Here is a 23,479-nt window from a genome sequence, read left to right as displayed (position 1 = left end):
TTACTTTAATTATGTAAAGCTATGTTGCATTTGTTCCTGCTGCATTTGGCTAATTGTGTAAAGATGTGGTGCTGCTATACCTAGTCTACCAAAGGTACCTGATTGGGCTATTATAAAACTGAACAGCCAATAGCTAGGAAGAAGAGGGATAGGGTTGTACTTATGTATTTACTACAACAAAAATCAATTTAAAAAAGGTCATAAATGTAAAAAAATGAGCAAAGAAGGGTAATGGTTTGCAGGGGGAAATGGGGAATGGAAATGATCTAATTCTCAAAGTTAAGACACTATTTTTTTTAAAAGAAAAGTGACAGTACATGGGTATATCAAGTAATAGTCTGTATTTTTAAATTTCATTTCATTACCTGTTTTGTGTCATTACACTAATGTTTCCTACAATAAAACCTTATGGTTAAAAACCTGCTCAGGCAATACAGGTGCTTCCAACACCTGTACTGGATAAAAATGAAGCTCTTGGTTTAAAGACTAAAAGGTTTCTTTGCCTTTGATCTTGAATTTCAATTGCAACACAATCATTGTGGAGGGTGAATGGGTGAAGGTGCATGGGATAATCCCCTTAAAGAAGGGCGACTTCTTAATTGAAGAGATTGCAAAAAATCTGTAGATGTTTGATTGGAAAGTACTACAGACACATCAAATTGCTTTACTTGTTTATTTTTTAAAATCTTTTTTAAAGTCCATAATCCTAAGAAATATTAATTTCTTTACTTCATGCATGGCATTGCTATTGTATTTTAAGCTTCACAAGATTCCAAACTCCAGGGAAAATGTATTTGTGCATATTAACATCAGGTTATGAATGGTTCATTAATTTTTAATGCTCAGGTTAGTGTTTTTCATTTTGGAAATAACATTATTATTTGACCCCTGAAAATACATAGTCAAATTGCATTACAGAACATTTTGTCATTAGTTCAAAACCATTTCCTGTCCAGAATCATATAACAAAAAACTTGAATCTTTTAGTAATGCCTTTATTCTAATATAAATTTGAAATTATGTCCAGATGCATGTTAGAGATTCCTAAGAAAAAAATGGCATATAATAAAAAAAGAGCTAGGCCCCTCAAGCATCACTTCCCTATCATATCTTTATTTTATAGTTATATTTTCAGGAAATTGTATACTATTAAAAAGCGATGGCAAATACCAGAATTAGTTTACAGTTCTCCATATTTTTAAAGTATTATTGATGCCTTTACTACATTCTATTGTTAGATAAACCAGGTAGAATTTTTACTTGTTGGGTCCCAGCCCCCACAGGGTCTCTCTGAGTTGCTTGTCAGCCAATAACCACAGATGCATTCTGTTTTCTAGTCCTGACCTACAGTTCCGGCCTTGCTCCATTGGCATCAACCTCTAATTATGAAAATACAAACTGTTACACCTGGAATTTTTCCACTGTGCTTTAAGTCTGCTCCCTCCCTGCCATAAACACACACACACACACACACACACACACACACACACACGTGCACGCATTCTCTTAGCACAAACAAGCCAGACGTCTTGCCTTTCATTTACATCTCCAGGATTTCGCTCTATACATTGGACTTGCTCGTGGCACAGGCACCAGATTTGACATCATCAAATCCTGTGCATGTTGTTTGATGCATATTCTGTCCTGGATAACTCCAGTAGATGGTGACTTTTAAGTAACTTAGTTTCCAGGACACATAACACACGTGTGTGTAAACTAACATGGGGATCCAAAGAATTTTCACACAAATTCATTTTTTCTTCTAATACAAGATTAGATTTTATTGGGACCTATCATTTGCTATGACATTGTGACAACAATCTTAAAGCATAAATGTGTCATAAAGCAATGGGGAATTAAATGTGTACTAAGTAGTTTTGCTGTTGATGGTACTGAATATCAGGCAAAGCCAATTGGATGTCCCTGCGTATTTTAACTATATCATTTGTTTCTCTTTTTTCCAAAGATTATACTTCATAGATGACAGCTTTTTGAAATGGTATTTAGGATTTATGCAACTAATTTCTAACTGTAGGTACTGATTGATTCACATTGTGCCAAAATGCGTGTTGATGATACAAAAATTTGAGAAGTGGGGTGTATCCTAGGGTGACCAGTAAGATTTGACATGAATGAATTATCCAGATGATCTCTTACATCTAAATAATAATATATGAAAGATAATATTTTTTGAAAATGGAATAAAATTTTGGGTATAAAGTGCTGAGAATACTGTTGTGTCATTGTTTTTATTCTAGGTTCTAGAAGTTTCTTTGGCAAGATCAATAGCCCAGGCTGTCACAACCTCTTGATATTAAAAGTTGTCATTTCTATTTGCATACAATTTGTAGTATACATTTAAATATTATTAGATCAGCTTTAAGAGGTGTGTATATGCGCATCTCTCTCTCTTTCTCTCTCTCTCTGTGAGTGTGTGTGTGTGTGTGTGAATGTGCATTTTTGAGTGCAGATGATCTTAGATTCCAAAAGTGGCTGTTGAATTCCCTAGAGTTAGAGTTACTTATGGATATGATCCAGTCATCTTCAACAATAACAATTCCTCTTAACCCCTGTGCAATCACTCTAGCCAAAGAGTCAGTTTCATTGGCTTCTGAAATAAACTGAATTGCCTGCCAAAATGGGATTATTAAGGGATACATATTTTGGTTATTTAATTTTAAGTGTTAAAATCCTAATAGTTCTAATATGCACACTTGAATGTAATAAAGTAAAGTATCTAATAACCAGTGTTTTGAAAACAATTGTGATGAAAAAGATCACACATGATTATACTTGGTTCATAGCCACATGTGACTCTTTGGCATGTTATAATTTTTTAAGTTCTGATTAATTATTCAACAAAATTTTTACACATGCTTGTTTGATATATTTTAAACAGACATGGCTTCTCTCAGTAATATTATAGTTTAAAATTATTTGAATAACATCTGTCTTAGCTTGGTTTTCTATTGCTGCGATGAAATACCATAACCAAAACAACTTGCAGAGAGAAGGGTCTATTCAGCTCATGCTTCCTCATCAAGGGAAGTCAGGACAGGAACTCAAGCAGGACAAGGTCCTGGAGACAGGGGCTGATGAAGAAGTCATGGAGGAGTTCTGCTTAATGGCTTCTTCAGGTCTTGCTCAGCCTGTTGTCTTACAGAACCCAGGACCACCAGCCCAGGAATGATACCACCCATAATGGGCTGGGTTCTTCCCCACAAAACACTAATTAAGAAAATGCCACCTGCTGGTTTGCCCACAGCTGGATCTTATGGAGACACATCTTCTCAATTCAGGTTCCCTCCTCTCCTAGCTTTCCTTGACATAAATAAAACACACCAGTACAACATGCATAGCATAAACACTTCAAACATCAAAGGAATTAAAGTGTTTGTCACTGATCTATCCCACCTGACAGTTTCATTGATACCCCCCTTTGCTTAAGAGAACCAGAAACTCCCCAGTTTCTGATTTTAACATGGCACCCTCAACATTTTCATGAGGGGATTATTTTCTTTTTTTCTCAATAATTTATTCATTTAAATTAGAAGCATGCATGCTTCATATGTCGATGCTGGCTCCCTCTCCCACCCCTCCTGCCTTTCCCCTCCACTAGCCCCCCAACTCCCGACCCAATCCCCACACCATTCCCCAGGGAGGGCGAGGTCCTCCATGGGGGATCTCCAGAGTCTGTTACTTCATCTGGAGCAGGGCTTAGGCCCTCCCCCATGTGCCCAGGTTGAGATATGTTCCCTCCATGTGGAATGGGCTTCCAAAGTTCATTTGTATGCCATGGTAAACAATGATCTACCACCCAAGGCACCAGAGAGTGCCGAGACTTCCTCACTGACACTACTTTCAGGGGGGTCTGGATCAGTCCCATGATGGCTTCTCAGCCATCAGTCTTGGGTCTAAGAGCTCTCCCTTGTCAGGTCTGCTGTCTCTGTGGGTTTCAACAGCATGGTCTTGACCTCTTGGCTCTTCACTCCTCTCTCTCTGTCACTGGGTTCCAGGAATTCAGTTCAGTGTTTAGCTGTGGGTATTTGCCTCTGCTAACATCAGTCACTGGATGAAGGCTCTAGAATGGCATATAGGGTAGTTGTCAATCTCATTATCAGGGAGGGGCGATTAAGGTAGTCTCTCCACTATTGCTTAGTTTGCCAGTTGATGTCATCCTTGTAGATCTCTGGAAATTCCATTAGTGTTAGCTCTCTCCTCAAACCTATAGTGACTCCCTCTGTTATAGTATCTCTCATCCTTGTCTCCTTCATTCATCCACCAACTTAACGTTACTGCTCCCCCATATCTTCCTCTCCTCTCCTCTTATCCTCCTCTCTTTTTCCTGGTTCCCTCTCCCCTCCCCACATGCTCCCAATCTTCTTCATTCCCCTTCTGTGGAGTATCTTGCATATCTATTGGGAACCTCCCTGATCCCCAGACTCACTGACAGTGGGATTGTAGGCTGGCACTCCCCTGATCCATATCTAAAAGTCCATATATGAGTGAGTACTTATCATGTTTGCCTTTTTGTGACTGGGTTACCTCACTCAGGATGGTTTCTTCTAGTACCATCCATTTGCCTGCAAATTTCAAGATTCCATTGTTTTTTCTGTGGAGTAGTACTCCATTGTGTAAATGTACCACATTTTCTCTTTCCATTCTTTAGTTGTGGGACATCTAGTTTGCTTCCAGAATCTGGCTATTACAAATAGTGCTGCTATGAACATAGTGGAACAGACATCCTTGTTGTATGAATGGGCATATTTTGGGCATATGCCTAAGATTAGAATTGCTGGGTCTTGTGGGAGACTGCGTCCCATTTTCCTAAGGAATCCACATACTGATTTCCAAAGTGACTGTACAAGTTTGCACTCCCACCAGAGGAGATTATTTTCTATATATTACAGTATAGATAACTCTCTGAGATTTTTAAAAGCCTGTATTGATAAAATTGTGTGTGTGTGTGTGTGTGTTGTGGTTCATATATGTGTTTTTGTATGTGTGCACCGGTGTGTCTGTGTAGACTGTGTGGACATATGTGTGTGTGTGCACCAGTGTGTATGTGTGTGTATGTATGTGTGTGAATGAGTATTGTTTACGACATATGTATGTGTATACATACATATAATTTATAAATATAACCACAACCTATTGGTTGAATTATGTCATAATATATATGCATTTGCTTAAGGAAGGAGATTTTTTGGAAGGTTTTTTTTCCTCTTTGTCTCTTTGATCTTTGGGGGTCTGCCACCTAACTCCCAAATAAGTACACACAGAGATGCATTATTACTTATAAATGCCCTGCCTTAGCTTGACTTGTTTCTAGCCAGCTATACTTCACTCAAATTATTCCATATACGTTTTTTCTCTTTCTGTACCACTTTCTTTACTTCTCACTTCATTCCTTGCTATGTAGTTCAGTGACTGGCCCCTGATGGTCCCTTTCTTTTCTCCTTCTTGATCTCTCTCTCACTCCCTCTCTCTCCCTCTATTTATCTATCTATCTATCTCTGCAGATTTTTTCTATTTATTTTCTGCCTGGCAGTTCTGCCACTGGACAGAAAGTGTTGTTCATGGGTAGAGTTCCTTCATATATGGTTGGGATGAAGTGAATCCCACCCCTAAGATGTGATGCAGAGCAATCCACCTTGTTGGTGTTTTTTTTTTACACTTTACTCCTTGTTCATTGCTCTTTGGGTACATTGATAAGGCAAGGTCTTAGCTTGGCTTATTTAGCCAGCTTTATTAACTCAAAGTATCCTGTCTGTCTTTTGCCTCTGTGCTTTCACCTTTCTATATACCTTTCTTTATTTCTTACTCTTTGGCTTGCTGTGTCACTGGGCAGCTGGCCCCTGAACTCCTCTTTTCCTTTACCTTTCACTCCACAATCCTCTCTTTTTCTCATTCTATTTATTCTCTCTGCCTGCCAGGCCCACCTATCATTTCTCATGTCTAGTTATCGGCTGTTTAGCTGTTTATTAGACCAGTCAGGTGTTTTAGATGGGCAAATAACACAGCTTCACAGAGTTAAACAAAAGCAACATAAAAGAATACAAAACATCTTTTTGTCATTAAACAGATGATCCATAACATAAACAAGTATAACACATCCTAAAATAATATTCTATAAGGCATTTCAGTTGATTTTGATTTTTCAGGACCTCTGATCGATCCATCTTCTTCTGAGGAAAGACCATGTCTTCTATGTGTACAGAAATGGCATATTTACTGTAATACTCTTCATCAATAAGCAAAAGACTCATATGCACAATCAAGCAACATAAATATCATTCTATTGGGATTTATTCTTTAACGCAGATTGGCACTGGAATTGTCAGGCTGAGCTGAAAGATTACTAAGTGTTCCTTTTCTATCCATTGTACATTCTCATTCATATTAAACATCAGGGGATGTCTTTGTGCATTTTAATTTCCGGTAATATTTAGCAACTCAAGAATATAGCATAGAAATTAAACAGGTTTATTACTATTCTTTCAAAGAGATTTTATTTGTGACAGAATTATCAGTAAGAACAACCTTAATGATATTTCAACCCTGATATAATACTGTTAAATTATGACTAGATAATTTGTAACCCCTGTGGCACCAAGAAAATCACTTTCAGATATTTTACCATTGAAATGTATTCATCAGTCACAAACTAATCTTTTCATTAGTGATGTGATTCAAGTTTCAAAAGAGAGTGTAAAATCTTCAATAATATCTAGACAGTAAAATGTGATTGAAAATCATATCAACATGCTTTGCCGTTGGTAATCTCCATGATAAAAATGCAACTGAAATGAGAAAGAAATCAACTTGATGACAGTGTATTTCCTCCTGATAATTCATATTTTCTATGAACAATGGTTAATTAGGTGAAGAGTGGAGAAAACAGTGAGTTCTGCTGCTACAGCTTACCAGATTGCCTGCATTGTTTGAAAAAATGTATTCACATATATCTATGCTTCTACACCAGATAGGTCAGAGCCAGGGATGCTTAATTTTAACAATGCCAACAAAATAACGTAAATACTAATTTTAAATGAAAAAATGGCATGTGAGTGTGTGAGAACAGGTATTGGGTGATTTTAGGGAATCATTTTAAGAAGTATATTCACATTAAGTTTAAGAAAAAATAACAATGGGATGGAGATTTGATTAGCCTTCTTTTATTTTACCTTTATACTGACTGTCCTCTAGCAAGGTAGTCAATTCAAGGCAATCAGATGAAATTTCTTCTTGAGCTCCTCCACTGCCCTTGTGCATCTTATCCTAAAGGTCAACCACATTAGTACTGGTGTTTCTTAAGTTGAAAGTCATTCTGACATCTGACTTTTCTAGAATTCTCTCTGCCAAGATTTCCATTTATTCACTTTTTCACATTCTTCCTGAATTGAACAAACATTGCCTTCTCTGAAAAGCCTTCCATGGCACCCTACAGAAACAGAGCCCTACCCCATTCCCTTACCTTAGCAGATCAGAGGATGGATGTGTAGAGGGTATTTGGTTCTGTGGAATATCCTCTGCTTTCTATTTGCTTCCTCATGTGAATTTCACAAGGACAGACTTTTATTTTCCATTTTGCATCTATGAAACAGCAATGCTAAGATATGCTAGTGGAGATAAGTAAATTGTACTATGAAAAAATTCAAGTTGCTTCTATGATGTAGTGTCTTCATGACCTTTCCCTGGTGATGAATTATTTCCATCCACTCTTCCAGTGATTTTCTTCATTGGGATTGCATTCACTGCTTTCCAGAATCACCTTTTCTTCAGCAAATCCTACCAGCGTGTGCCACCATTTTTTCTAAAGATCTCTATTTGGATATTTTACATCATTGTTTTCTACTCATTCATTTTTTCTGGTCTTTGTGGGCACCTACACTCATATATACATACCACCACCCACAAAAACACTTATAAATAAAATAAATTTTTTCATTGTATTTTTAAATATAGTTTTGAGATTATAATTATATAATTACAACATTCTCTCTTCCCTTTCTTTACTCCAAGCATCCCCTGTGCTCTCCTCTTGCATTCAAAATTCATGATCTATTTGTGTTCAACTGTTGTTCACTTGTGTGTGTGTGTGTGTGTGTGTGTGTGTGTGTGTGTGTTTTCAAGACTGACAAATTACAATTTAATTTCACATAACGAATTGTTGTGCTTCTCCTACGGAAGACTTTTTCGTTGCTGTCATTCGTTGTCTAGGGTTGAGGCCTCTCAACTTCTTCCTTCCACATTAGCATGCCTATTTGTGTGTTTATTCAGATTATGTCTAGGTAGCTATGTTGGTGAGACTTCATGAGTGTAGCTTCTGACATTTCTAGGAGACTGTCTCATAGAAACCTTACTGTTCCTTTGGTTCTTATAACCTTTCTGCCCCCTATTCTGCCATGATTCCCGAAAGCTAGAGTCAGGAATTGTGCTGTAGATGTATCAGTTGGGACTTGATTCTACAACTTTGTGTTTTGATTGGTTGTGGTTTTCTGAAGCTGTTTCCATCTCTTGCAAAGACAAATATTCTTGAATAGGGTGATACCTATAATTATCTATGAGTATAGGAATAATTATTGAGGATACAATTAAAGATTATACAGGTGTAATAAAACAGTGTTTATTGGTTATCCTCTTAGATTCATGACTTGAGTAGCCCAGAGTAGTTAGCTAAGTCTCCAGCACTAGATATGATTTCCTTCTCGTTGAGCAGGCACCTTATGTACAATTAGAGACCTATGTTGGTTACTGCCAAGATATGCTTACCACTACTACAATCTTAGGGTTACTTACCTATGCTTGTATTATTGTTCCTAATTACCATAGCAGGGTAGGATTATTGGTTGCTTTCCTCCTTTGAAAAATCTTATGGTGTTCTAAGGTACCACGATGGCTCATCCTAAGAGTCTAGCCTTCTGGTTAGAACCAGCTTGGGTCTTCTGGGTCCTGTGTCTGAACCCATGGTATCTTCATAAATAGGAACTTACCTTTCACTACTGAGAAACAAGCAAAAACATTAACAACAGCCTGCAGTGTTTTAGGAGTTTCTATGAGCATAATGATCAATAACTCAAAAGAGGATTTCTCATGGCTGTTGTGGCTTTTGTCTTCATATATTTATTTAAATTGAAAAAAATCAACTTCTATTAAAGAGGGTCCATGCATCTAGTATATTAACAGAAAGAAAGAGGGATTAGACAATTGATAATTTCTGTTTTAAATGACTGCTTGAAATAAGATGTCTCCACAATAACCTAGCGGTATAGACAGGTGTTTTTCTATGTTATTAAAAGTGGGTAAGTAAAATTAAGTATCACTGAATTTGTGTTTTCCTATTTATAAGGGGTCTATCTCATTTATTAATATTCACATTCAAAAGCACGTTTATGCATTTTTTCCAGAGATGATTTTTCTCTGTAGCCTTGGCTATAAATTTTGTTTTTTTACCAGGCCTGACTCAACCTCAGAGATCCTCCTGTTTCTGCCACACTAGTGCTGGTATTAAAGGTATGTGCCATTACTGCCCAGCCAAAAGTCTTAAAACCATCATTAAGGAAATGAATCTATACACAACTTATATATTCCATAAAAACTTAGCTTCATATCTATGGTTGAATGATGTTATGTATTTTAAAAGTAGCATACCTAACTAACCCACTCTTACACATATACTTCTATAGATTATTAGTAAGCTCCAAAAACATATATTAAGAATTTAAAGTATATCTTTCTTTGTTCTAAGTTGTTAAAATCATTGATGTGGTGGGAGTTGAAGTATGCAGACTGTCATGTTGGCAGTGTAGTATGTGTAGCACTAATTCTGCTATTCTCTGCTATTCTCTGCAGTAATAGTTATTGACCCCCAAATGAGACCACAGGGTTATTTTAAAACAGTCCATTATTTATTGATTGTCTAATTATAGTCATAGATGTACTGTATTTACTCAATACTCTAAATTAACCAGAAAATTTTCATTCTACAATAAATGCATTAGAAAATACAAATGCTTTAATGACAATAAACAAACACAGGGATAGGAGCAGTACAAATATTTTAAATTTTTCTGTAGTAGGACTTTGCTCGATGAGTTTGTTTCCATGTGCTTTAAACTTTTTCACATCCTAAATCAAACAAAAATTAATGGTATGGTAAATTATAACCTTTTACACAAAGTTTACCACCATACAATAAAAGAGAATTCATCCTGAATCTGTCCAATGCTAAAATCACTACAAAACACAGCACATTCTCATTTTAATTCTATTACATTTAAATATGATGCTGACTTTTCTGTTATAAAAATGATTATGCGTATGCGTGCATCCATGATGAAGCATTTGAATTTAGGGTATAGGAATTTGCTTTATATCAAACACGCCAAATTTTAATGTCTGTTTTAATGATAAATTAATTAAAGTTCATTTCTTTTATCATCAGGAAACTACTGATAACATTGTGGCATGAATATTATTAATATGTTTTTATGATGTTTTAAAGATGAAAATGATCCAAAATTGACAGTCTTCATTCAGTATTGTTGGGCAGTAAATATTAAATAACTACTGGTTGCTGTCATTGACCACTGTTGCTTCTCAAAGAAACTAACTTAAAAAAAAACAAAATAAAACAAGCAACTGCTTTCACTTGGGGTGAAATATTTTATATAATTGGTATTTGGGTTAATTGTACTATGGGATTCATGTTTTTAGTATTTAAAGGTTTCAGAAAAAATACTAAATGGAATACCATGAGAACATAAGATTATTGTGTACAGTTCTTTATTATACTGTTGTAGGACTGTACTCTAGGAAGTTTAATTCAAATTCTGATTTGCAAATTTTTGCTTTGCTTTTCTGCCTTTTCATTTGTTCACCAAAGATAAAAATTAACTATCCAGAGGTGGTTCAATCTACTAGTTAAGATAGTAGATTCTAAAACATGTTCAAAACACACCACAGCCCCAATCTTTCACTTTTAGGTAAGTGACCTTAAATAACAAATCCTGTAAACTGCAAAAATCTTTCTCTGCCCAATGAACATAATGATATCTGTTTGTAGATAACTATGGTCCGTTGAAAATACAATAGTATGGGAACTAATGAAATGGCTCAATGGTTCAGAGCACATACTGTTCTTTTAGAGGACCCAAATCAGTTCCCAGTGCCCACTTTAAATTTCTCACACACACCTGTAACTCCAGCTGCACTGGGTCTGATGCCCTCTTTTGGGAAGAGTGTGAATATGCACTCATATGCACATTGAAATACAAAGACCCCTCTCTCTCTCTCTCTCTCTCTCTCTCTCTCTCTCTCTCTCTCTCTCTCTCTCTCTCTCTCTCTGTCACACACACACACACTTTAAAAAAGAAGAAAATAAATCTTTAAAAGATGCAATAATATGCACAGGATCATCAGCAGAATGTTCACTTAGCAAATGCCATATCAGTGTTTTCCATGTCAATCTCAGTTCTCTCTCCCTCCCCTCCTCCCATGCCCTACAACCAACTATCTATCCCATCACCCTTTCTGTTCCCCAGGGAGGATGAGGCCTTCCATGGAGGATCTTCAAAGTTTGTCATATCATTTGGAGAAGGCCCTAGACCCTCCCCCGTGTGTCTAGACTGATAGAGGATCCCTCTATGTTGCATGTGCTCCCAAAATTCATTCATATACTAGGGGTAAATACTGATCCAGTTCCAAGGCTTCCTAACTGACACCCATGATCAGGAGGTCTGGAACAGTCCTAAGCTGGTTTCCCAGCTGTTAGTCAGGGGTCTATGAGCTCTTCCTTGTTCAGGTCAGCTGTTTCTGTGGATTTCTCCAGCCACACTGAACCTCTTAAAAGAGAAAGTGGGAAGTACCCTTGAATAAATTGGTACATGAGACAGCTTCCTGAACATAACACCAGTGGCATAGACATTGAGATCAACAATTAATAAATGGGACCTCCTGAAACTGAGAAGCTCCTGTAAGGCAAAGGACACAGTCAGCAAAACAAAACGGTAGCCCACAGAATGGGAAAAGAACTTCACCAAGCCTATATCTGACAGAGGGCTGATTTCCAAAATATTCAGTGAACTCGAGAAGCTAGCTACCAAAACACCAAACAATCCATTTAAAAAGTGGGATGCAGAACTAAACAGAGAATTCTCAAGAGAGGAATCTAAAATGGCTGAAAGACACTTAAGAAAGTGCTCAACATTCTTTGCTATCAGGGAAATGCAATTCAAAACAACTCTGAGATACCTACCATCTTACAATGGCCAGAATGGCTAAGATCAAAAACACCAATGACAGTCTATGCTGGGGAGGATGTGGACAAAGAGGAACACTGCTCCATTGTTGGAGAAAGTGTAAAGTGTTTGACAACTCTGGAAATCAGTATGGCGTTTTCGCAGGGAAATGGGAAAGAGTCTTCTTCAAGATCCAGCAGTTCCACTCTTAGGCTTATACCCTAAAGATGCACATCCATTCAACATCTGTTCCACTATGTTCATAGGAGCATATTTTTAATAGTCAGAGCCTGGAAGAAACCTAGATGCCCCTCCACCCAGAAGGGATGGAGAAAATGTGCTACATTTACAAAGTGGATTATTACTCAGTGGAAAAAAACAGTGGAGTCTTGAAATTCACACCAAATGGATGGAACTGGAAGAAAACATCCTAAATGAGGTAACCCAGTCACAGAAGGATAATCAGGGTATGTGCTCACTCATCTATGGATGTTAGTCATAGAGCAAAGCACTACCAGCCTCAATCCACACCACCAGAGAAACTAGGAAACAAGGAGACCTCAACAGAAGAATGCATGATTCCCCCAAAGAAAGGGAGGGGGACAAGAACCCCTGAGCAAATTGGGAGCATGAGGGAGAGAGGAGAGAATTGAGAAGAGGAGAGATGGAGAAGAGGAGGGAAGAGAACAGGAGGACTGAGACAGGAGAGGAATAGGGGGAGGGCAAGAAAGGAGATGCCTTGATAGAGGGAGCCAGTATAGGTTTGGAGAGAGGTATGGCACAGGGGAAATGTTAGGGGATAAACAGTGATAACCCCAACTAAGAATCTAGGCAGTGGTGAAGAAGCTACCTTTGACACCCTTCCCCTGTATTGAGATTGATGACTACCTTGGTTGCCATTCCTAGAGCCTTCATCCAATAATTTCTTTTGTACACCTTATAAAGAAGAGAAAATATAGCAACATTCATAAATACTAATATTTAATAAATCTAGCATAAACAAAGATAAACTGTGAACAGTTAGCAAACATATACAGGCACACAAAGAAATTTTAATTTTTCTTAATATCTCTAAATTATAGAAAAATGTTATTTAATCCTTACTAGAATTTAAAGATTTAGGACAAAGGGAAAGCAGTATAAGCATAAATGTGACCTCTCTGACATAGACATGACCTAATTTGCATTCCTATAACCAGTATAAATTTGCTTGTCTTTTAATATGCATTTAAATGTGAATATACATGCCTGGCATGGTCTTAATTGTACCTGATATTAAGATAAATAAATCAGCTAGAGCTGATAATGAACAGAATTATTCTATAACAAGACTCTTTCATTAATCACGACTTTGACAATGACTCCTGGCATCAAACTATAAACCTGTGTTCCCAGCCTGTTTTTTGAATAAATCAAACATAGTAACTCCTCTGTATATTCCATTTTGACATCTGACAATCATTCAGTTGCTTTGATTCAACTGTGTTTTCTGGTATCTCTTCTGACCTCCAAGGATTAAACAATAAATAAGTATTAGCCTGACCACAATCCTTGAAGAATAAATGAATTCTGTGACTTATGTGATACGTATGTTATGCTCTAACTCTATATTTTATAACAACATATAAGAGTAGGGCTTTCCTGAGATGTAAGAACATCTTCATCTCTGTCATTTCTATTTTGCTTGTTTTATGAGACAAGGTTTCACTATTTAGACCAAGACAATATAAAAACATCTACAACAAAAACCCCAACAACTTTATTCCTAGGTCTCCTGAGTGCTGAGATTGCATGCATACTACAACACAACTGTCTTGCATCTTGCTTTTTATTACCAACCATCATTGACAGCACATCTGATTCTTCTGGACTGATTGACAACAACTAATGACTTAGTATCATCAGCTTTAAGAATCATCTTACTAAGGGAATTTTCAGTGATTTAAAGAAGCACCAAGTTCATATAAATGATTACATTTTTTAATTGAATCATTCTCTTAGTACTAAGTTGAAAAGCATAGAGGGAAAGGAAAAAGAGAGAGATGGTTGGTGTTAACACAGGAATTAAATTGAAATAAGATAATGGTGTGAACTGGTTTTTGTTGTTGTTGCTTTGGTTTAGTTTGGTTTGGTTTGGTTTGGTTTGATTTGGTTTGGTTTTTTGAGATATGGTTTCTCTGAAACTTTGAAGTTGGTCCTAGAACTCATTCTGTAGACCAGGCTGGGCCTGAACTCACAAAGTTCTGCCTGTCACTGCCTCCTTAGTGCTGGAATTAAAGGCATGTGCTACCACTGCCTGGCTTGAATTAGGTTTTAGCAGTGAAGATCAATATGTAGCTCTTAGCTGAAAAAGACTAACTGTAATCTACTGAGTTTTCTCAAGTTTATTTATTTATGTTCTGAGACCTGTAAGTTTCATTTACTTCATGTGTGTTAAGGAGTGTCCCTTCTTCCTTGTACAAGGAGATGTAACTTTGAAGGACATCATTAAAAAGCAGAGGGAAATGTAGAATATGCCAGAGAAGGCAAGTAGGAAATATGAAAAATGAGCATGTATATATGCTAAAGAATATTTGAAATATCCTGTTAAGTGAAGATAATCAAAGGCTTTTAAAACTGAAGTATGTGTGTAGGGAAAATGTATTAATAAGACTTTGATGATAAAAATGATAACAGTCAAGAGAGCCAGTGACTTAATATAAAGGTTTAGATGAGTATTCTTACAGATGAAATGCAAACAAGAAAGCAGGCCTCTCAACAGTGATTAGTTTACAACATGTTATGTCAGAAGTACAAGAAGCCTGAATCAGTGACTTAGTAATAATAATATTTGAAAGAGATAATTATAAATGATTATCTATTCTTGCTACAAGAGAAATGGAACGAAGACAAAAATTGAGTGTGTGTGTGTGTGTGAGTGTGTGTGTGTTTTTAAGTGAGAGTGGAGAAAAAATAAGATTGACTCAGTTTTACAAAATCTGATTCTGTGCCTGGAGAATGTAGAAAATAAAACATAATGTTAGTTTTTAAATCAATTTTGTGGGTTTAGAGTGACATCATCAGCATGCAGCTGACACAATTATGAGAATATAGTAGAAAATGTTGCAGAACATATTAATTGACTACTAAAAGGGATATTTTGGCAGGGCTATGTTGACATACACCTTTAATCCCAGTACTCAGGAGGTAGAGGATCTACAGGCCTGGTCTACAAAGTCTCTAGAACAGGCTCCAAAGCTACACAGAGAAACCATGCCTGGAAAAGCCAAAAACAAACAGACAAACAAAAAAGGTATTTTGGAGGATGATAGAGACCTGCAGTGTCACAAGCAGATTCAAAAGGAAGAATAAGGGTGACAGAAGAACTAAGATGTAGTGTAAAAAAAGGAAGGACTTGGTATCCAAAACTAAAGAGTAGAGATTAGAGATAAGGCTTAACATTTAAGAACACTTGTTGCTCTTACAGAGACCGAGGTTTGATTCCTTCCCAACCAACAAATGGTACTTATAAGTGTCTGTAATTATAGCTCCAGGAAATCATATTTTATGGCCTTTTTTACTCCACAAACAAAACTCAGAGAAATGATGAGGATCACATAAAGAAAGGAGACTAAGGAATATTAAGTATATGTGTTAGCATCTAGTGGCTGACAACTGCATAGTCATCACTTTTAGAGCATGTCAAGCTGGGAGGTGTGATGTATGTCTATATTCACAGCACTTGTTGGGTAGAAGCCAAAAGATGAATGGTCCCAGCCATCATCAGGCCTAAGATAAGTTTAAGACAAGTCTAGATTTGAGATCCTGTTTCACACAAAGGAAGAAGAACATATTTCAAGCACATCATTTTTGGATCATTGTCACAGGATTGAGGATTATAAAATCCTTACAAAACTTGCTCCATTAACATGTCACTCAACAGCACATTTAGTTATCTGGAATTAGAGGAATTGCCTCATCTGTATTCTGTGTGTTATATCACAATTGAATTGATGGTATGGGATAATTCTTTCTGGAATATAGGGTAAGATGACAGCTATGATTCTGTAATAACACTTTCAATGAATATCTCAGGATGAATGCTGCCAGCATAAGACATAACAAAATCAGGTTAAAGGTCATAGACTCTACTTTCAGTAAAGCAAACTGAAAAGACATACTAAAGAATGAATGAAGGAAATGCTTTCCTGAATCCACCTTGTACTGAAATTCCAAGCAGTGTGGCACACAAAGACATGCCCCAATTTGATGAAGGTTAAAAAATGAGTTTAACCGTAAACTTAAAACCCAGTACAAGGCTTGCCATGGAGAAATCAAATGTTGGGAAAATCCCATGTTACCCACTGTGAGATCCCACCAGCCACAAAAGAGCATGAAAATTTTCCAGGCTTTGTCTAAGATTTCACTGAAACCAGTTGTTAGGTAGCAAGTTAAGACTAGGTTTATTGGGCAGATTTCAAAATATCCATGATAAACTCCAGCATTAAATGGAGATTTTCACCCACATAACAGATCTGATATTTTGGACCTGTAGATTCTAGCCTTGTAGTAGGCTTAAAGATCATCTCTTCTTTTGAGTCTGTGCAGGTACAAAGAGGCTAAACACTTGTCTGCCACTCAGCTTAACACTAATTGTGAGCATGACACAAATCTGACGCTCTTGAAAAAACTTTTAAAGATGTCTTATATACATAAATTTATCACAATTGAATCATGAAATATTAAATGTGGACATAGTGAAATAAAAATGAGATTTATTTTTCTTTTGCAGTAAATTCTAGGACTCAATGACTTTACTATTGGATTCTAAAAGCAATATTAAAAGTACTAGCTTTTTAGATGATTCAGTAGTAGCTGTTATATTAATGACAACAATAATAAAACAACAGAAGAAACAAGTTGAGCATCACCCTTACTTTGCAGATAAGAGGACACACACACCCACACAACACTAGTCAATGTGTTTGATACTTGATGAACTTTGATGAGCACAGATTCCTCAACAAAAACTAGGAATCCAAATCCACAACAATTTCAAAACACTGTACACCATGTCTAAGTGAGATTCATCCAAAACAAGCGAAGGTGGCTTAATATATAAAAATCAATAAATGTGATGCACTATATATACAGAATGTAAACAGAGCATATGGTCATCTCAAATGAGGCAGAGACTATATCCAATGATCCTCAGCAATGATTCACAAAAGAAATAATGAAAAATAAATGGATGGACAAACACCATACTAGAACATGACAATGACTGTTTATATTATACTAGCATTTACAATGACACTGAGCTTGGAAAATCTGAAAGGTTTCTCTTCAAGGATTTAGAGCAAGGCAATAATGTCCTCATGCATAACATTTACTTCACATGGAGTTATGAGTTTTCATCAGAACAGTTAAGAGGGTTATGTGCAGGACCTTCTTTTCATTATGTCCCCTCTTCCAATAATAGCCAGAAGCACTTTGATTAAACCAAACTCCTCCATTCCTCAGTCAGCTTTCCACTAACATCAAAATCCCTGTTTCTTAAGGAACTCTTAATATTTTGAAAAGTTTCTCTACTTTCACAAGAGCAGAGTGCTGTATGAATCCCATTTTGAGTTTGCTAAAAAGTGACTGGTCAAGTCCTCATTACTACCATTTGTATTATTAATGTGGTTTGCCTTTCCTGTTTCTCCATGCCTTCACGCAGATGACAGGGAAAATTAATTCTACTTCTGAAAAGTACATTTCCACTTCACACAAGGAGAGAAATGTTCGCTAGTCTTTCTGTACAGAATCGGACCATATTACTCCATTGGCATTCTTAGTTTCCCAGGGTAAATATCGCTCCAATTGTAACTTTTGGCAGAATCTAGTTTCAGATTGATATTTCAAAATGGGTCTTTCTTCAATAACTTGGTAGATGACATTTTAGAAACTAGAAAAAATGTTATATTTTTGGCCTTCAAGCATTAATCTTGAATCACAGAAATCTACAATTATAGCAATTAAAATCTCAAAGCATTGCGTTAAAAACATAACACATAATGCTTAGCTCTGAATAATCTCAAATCTCACTGTTTATAAATCATGGTCTGTTAGAGTTCAATAACTCTCTTGTCTGAGAATCTTTTTTTAATTATTTGATTGATTGGCCATATTGTTATTTGGGCTCTGACAGAGCATGGAGGAATATTGCACATGAGACATTAATCAGTAAATTATGCTTGCTTTCACAACTGGACTTTACTTTGTAATATTGTATTAGCTCCTTACATGCAAATTATTTTAGGTAATTACCTAATTTTTCAGTGGCCATTTGATGGATTGGAAGTTTCAGGCATGTTTTTTTCTGTATAGTATAAAATTTTGCACTGAATTTGTTCTTTGTTCATAAAAATCCCAGTTTGAATTGTTATATATCAGATTCACTAGGAAAATTTAAAGAAAACAATAAAACAAAAAACCCTCATAACTGTAAAGCTGATTTATCCCAATACCTGAAGAAAAAAACTACTTAATTTATGTTTCAAACTATGGCTAAGAATTGAATATTTGTTTCAGTAAGTTAAATAATTGGATGATGTTGGCTAATCTTGAAAGCAGGATTAAATGCTGTTTATAGTTTGTTCACCCTAACAACATCAATATTATTTTCCACTTGAAAGAAAAACATAGAAGAGCTAATTGCTGACTGAAGAATTACACAGGGTAAATACCTGTTTTAGCAATAAACTATTCAGTTAAATATCTAAAAAGATCAGAAATATTCAATTAATATTCCAAGATGGAATAGTGAAGATTAAGCAGTTCTTATTCATGGTTATGGGTCATAGTTGCAAGGATGCAGTTGTGAAACACAATTATTTACTAACTAATCCGTAGTTCAAACTTGTATCAAATACATGCCTGCATGTGAACTGCCCAGAGTATTTAGATCATACTCTCCCCATATTTACTAACTAATCCATAGTTTAAACTCGTATCAAATACATCCCTGCATGTGAACTGCCCAGAGTATTTAGATCATACTTTCCCCATATTTACTAACTAATCCGTAGTTCAAATTCGTATCAAATACATCCCTGCATGTGAACTGCCCAGAGTATTTAGATCATACTTTCCCCATACTTACTAACTAATCCGTAGTTCAAACTTGTATCAAATACATCCCTGCATGTGAACTGCCAAGAGTATTTAGATCATACTTTCCCCATATTTTTCAATCTCATGTGTCATTTAATCATGAATATTTGTTGTGATCTTGCCTATTCAGAAGCCTCCTGCTATAAAATAGCTTCCCCATAAATGTCAAGTAAAATAAAATTGAATGCCTATATTTAAATAGGTTTTAACAGATAATAAAACTCTTGAGATTAAAATGGTTTCATTCAAGGAGGCAGACAATCCTTTCCACAGTGTGCAATTTATGTGTCACATTATGCAGAATACAATTTTAAAAATACTTTTTAAAAAGCACAAATGAAAAGTATCTATTGAATTAAACGAAAAGGGAGCTAGGAAGCAAGTATCCTCACTGCAATTTTCAGCAGAAATGTGAAATATAATGACAAGGTACAAACTTATATTTTCTAAACATTGTTCTGACTGAAGCTGCTTTCTGTTAAGTCCTATGAGGGTTATACAAAGATTTGAGCTATCAAAACAGAATTTTTACTCGCAGCCCAACCTTTCTTCGTTTAAAACAAAAAACGAGGAATTAGAGAATTTTGACACACTATGATATGAAGCACAAGAGAAAATTGCTGTTCCACTTAGAGGTTTGCATTTGCCATCTCTCTCCAAATAATCAGAGTCTTCACAGCTCACAACTGGTTCAACACTACAAAGAATGTAGCTTGCCTCTGGAGGTAACAACCACTGAAGTTCTTTCAGTCACTAAACATCACAATGGATGTGTAAAATTAGGTAGCCTGGTAAATAACACTTTTTTAAAGGAATCGAGGTTCTGGCTGATATGTATTAAACTGTCTTAACTGTGGTTTGAAAGTAGGAAACTTAGGACTCCAGGCTCTAAAAAGCGTGCCCAAATAGTCAGCAAGCACATGGTAGAAAAGGACCCCTTCTGCAAGGAGTAGAAGGGAACCCAGGAGACGGATGAGTATTATACAAACTGACACCTGACACTGAAGCCCAGCAAGACCACATCTGAGGCAAAGTTGGTTCTGCTGACAATGACATACAAATAGAGAAACTGTAAACATAAAGAGAGGAACTGATCTCCTCATAAAATGCACGAGTGCATTGCCTAATTTGGGAAGGTTCCAGGTAGTCTAAATATAGGGAGAATGTCCTCTAGTTTGAGCATTCTATTTAGAAGGGAGGTGTGTGAAACACCTTCTTAGAATTGATAAAGGACTGGCATTCACTGATGTTTACAATTACAGAAACATGCTAGGTCACTTTTATTGTTTGAGTAGTATTCTAGTATTGTCTTACTTATCACAGGGTTAATTTGGTTTGGTTATGTTACTGTCCTTGATTTTTTTATAGTAACATATTTGCCTTATATTCAACATGAAAACCAAGCTAGTTAATATTTCCACATCAGCTCCTGGAAGTGAGGGCTTCTTTTATCTTCCTCAAAAACATTATGAAAATGTAACCAACTTATTTTAGAAAGTGATAATCATACAATGTGTTTTAATTTGCAGGAAATAGGAATCAACATTTGTAAAATGTGTATTAAGAACTAAATTAATATATATAATTTAACATAATTCTGAAAGTTATATCAGTTTCCATTGACAAGCAAAAATTAATTGTAAACATCAAATAGATAATTTGTTTGCAGCTGCAGAAGCATTATAAGTGGATCTGAAACATAAATATTTATCTCATATTCTAAAGAAAGTTCATTTTCTGTTTCAACATTACAAAACAACATATAGTTCAAATCTGAATGGGAAACTGTGATGTTTTCTTGGACAGCATTTGAGAGTCCAGTGTAGGATTGATGCAAGGAAGAAATTTTCTCCTCTTACTCAGCAACATTCATTTTTTTTCAACTTCATAACTGATACTAACTTTTTTTTTCACAGAGTGACCTTGAACTCACAGGAACCTGCCTGCCTCTGTCTCCTAAGTATTGTACCATCATGCTTGCCTTATTACTGTGTTCTTGAACAGGAGATTTTATATTTTGGGTATAAGTAAGTCTTCTTCTCAATGGAAACTGAAGTGGCATGATACATGAGAAGAGAGATTGGCTGTGGTCAGACATGACAGTGAAGGGCATGAAGTTCCACAGCATGTCATCTGTAAGATGGATAACCACAAATTTTAGTTATGCGGTGGTATCCTGTAGTGATGAACTATAACCTGAAAACTAAAATAAACCCTTTCATCAAGTTGCTTTGGCCATCATGTTTATAATGGCAACAGAAAACAAACTGTGACAGTAGTATGTATTGTAATCCAAATTCTTATTTTCTCCTCATGACACTGTGTGTTATAATCATGTCATATTATTTTTATTTATTCTTATTCAGTAAACCAAGGAATGGGGATGTACCTCTATAGAATGTTCACCTAGTATGCACACTACCCTGGGTTCAGTCCCTAGAACTGCATAACACAAGACCCCGTGGCATACGCTTATAATCCTGTCGCTCAGCCGTAGATGCAGGAGGATCAGAAGTTCAACACTTTCTACATATTCAGCTATATATCAAGTTTCAGGCCAACTTGGTTTATATGAGATGCCTTTTTGAAAACATAATTATGACAGTATCTTTGTATTTCTCTACTAAAAATTGATCTCTGATTGCTGAGAAAAGTGTCATATTTCAGTTTTTGTTTGCTTGAAGAATTCTTGTTTTGACATGATGTAAATATTGGCACTTTTTTCTTTTCATGTTGCAGATATGTGAAGACTTGTCATAAAGTCTGTAATCTTTTGCTGCAAGGTAAGAAAACTTCCATTATTCTATTTCCATAATCTGAGAGCTACCTATACAAATTAAGGTGATGTGCTTCTTCAGAAAAAGGAACCTTTTCAAAATGTAAAGTATTGGGAAAATACCTCATTTTTTTGAGACAAGCTGTTTAAAGATAATGAGGTATAGTACCTTCTGAGAGCTACCCTTTTAATCCCTCTTAGTTATAAGATGCTAAGACTGAAAAAGTTAATGTTTTCCTTAACTTCCCATATCTCTGGACTTAAAAGAAATCATATTAGGCTAGTGTGAGTTATAGTATATGATCTCCAAAAATCAGATATTGTTTTATTAGGACATCTTAAAAAACATATTCCAATGGTAGAAAGACTTACATTCAAAGAAGAGTTTGAGCAATCTCTTTTTGAACATTGTGAGGACAATAGTGAGGAATGTGAGTAGGACATGGAGGAGTTAAATGGTACTATGTAACAGAATATGACTAGGTGAAATGTAAAAGAGGATGGTCTTCATGTCAGGAAACCTATTGGAGACTGAATTCCTTCCTTTCAGAAATGTAGAGTAAAAAGCCAATAGAGGCAAATGCTGCAACTTGCTTAGCCCAGAGAACTGAACATGTTGAATGAGGATAAGCACTGGGAGATAGTGAGAGATGTTCCTAGAAAGCACAGAATCCTTACTCAGAACATTACTCATCGTGGTTGACGCTGAGTCGGGACTGGGTCTTTGTTAGTGTTTTTTACTGTGATAGATGTATAAACTGACATTGAAGGTTGTGCTCACATTATCTTATTTGTATTGAATTGAAAATGTATTCACTCTTTCTATTTGCTTTTATGTGTAATAAAGTAAATACTAGCTCAACCAAGTAAAATTATTTCCATTTTGAATATTATAGGTATAGATAGATAGACAGATAGATAGATAAATAGATAGATAGATAGATAGACAGACAGATAGATAGATAGGTCGATCTCTCAAACAAACTAAATATCCAAGATTTGCAATAGCAAGAGGCTCAGTGGCAAAGTATTTGTAAAGTCTGTATGTTGTAATATCAGTTCTAACCACATCCTTTATGAATTAAACAGTTTAATATAACCCTTATTGCACCTCTGGGTGATGACAATTGCCAGAAAACAGTAACATAAATTTGGGTCCCTATATATTTAAATATTAGAATTTTTAGAATACTTTAAAAATCCTCTTCAATATATTATTAAATGTTTTGTTCTGAAGGGACCAGCAAACCCCTTCCCCATTTTAACAATCATGACAGACTAACATGTGCTCATCTGACCTTGCTGCTCCTGTCCTGGTCACTAG

This window comes from Mesocricetus auratus, unplaced genomic scaffold (assembly GCF_017639785.1).
Source record: "Mesocricetus auratus isolate SY011 unplaced genomic scaffold, BCM_Maur_2.0 Super-Scaffold_100007, whole genome shotgun sequence".
NCBI lineage: Eukaryota > Metazoa > Chordata > Mammalia > Rodentia > Cricetidae > Mesocricetus > Mesocricetus auratus.
This window is presented reverse-complemented; position numbering follows the sequence as displayed.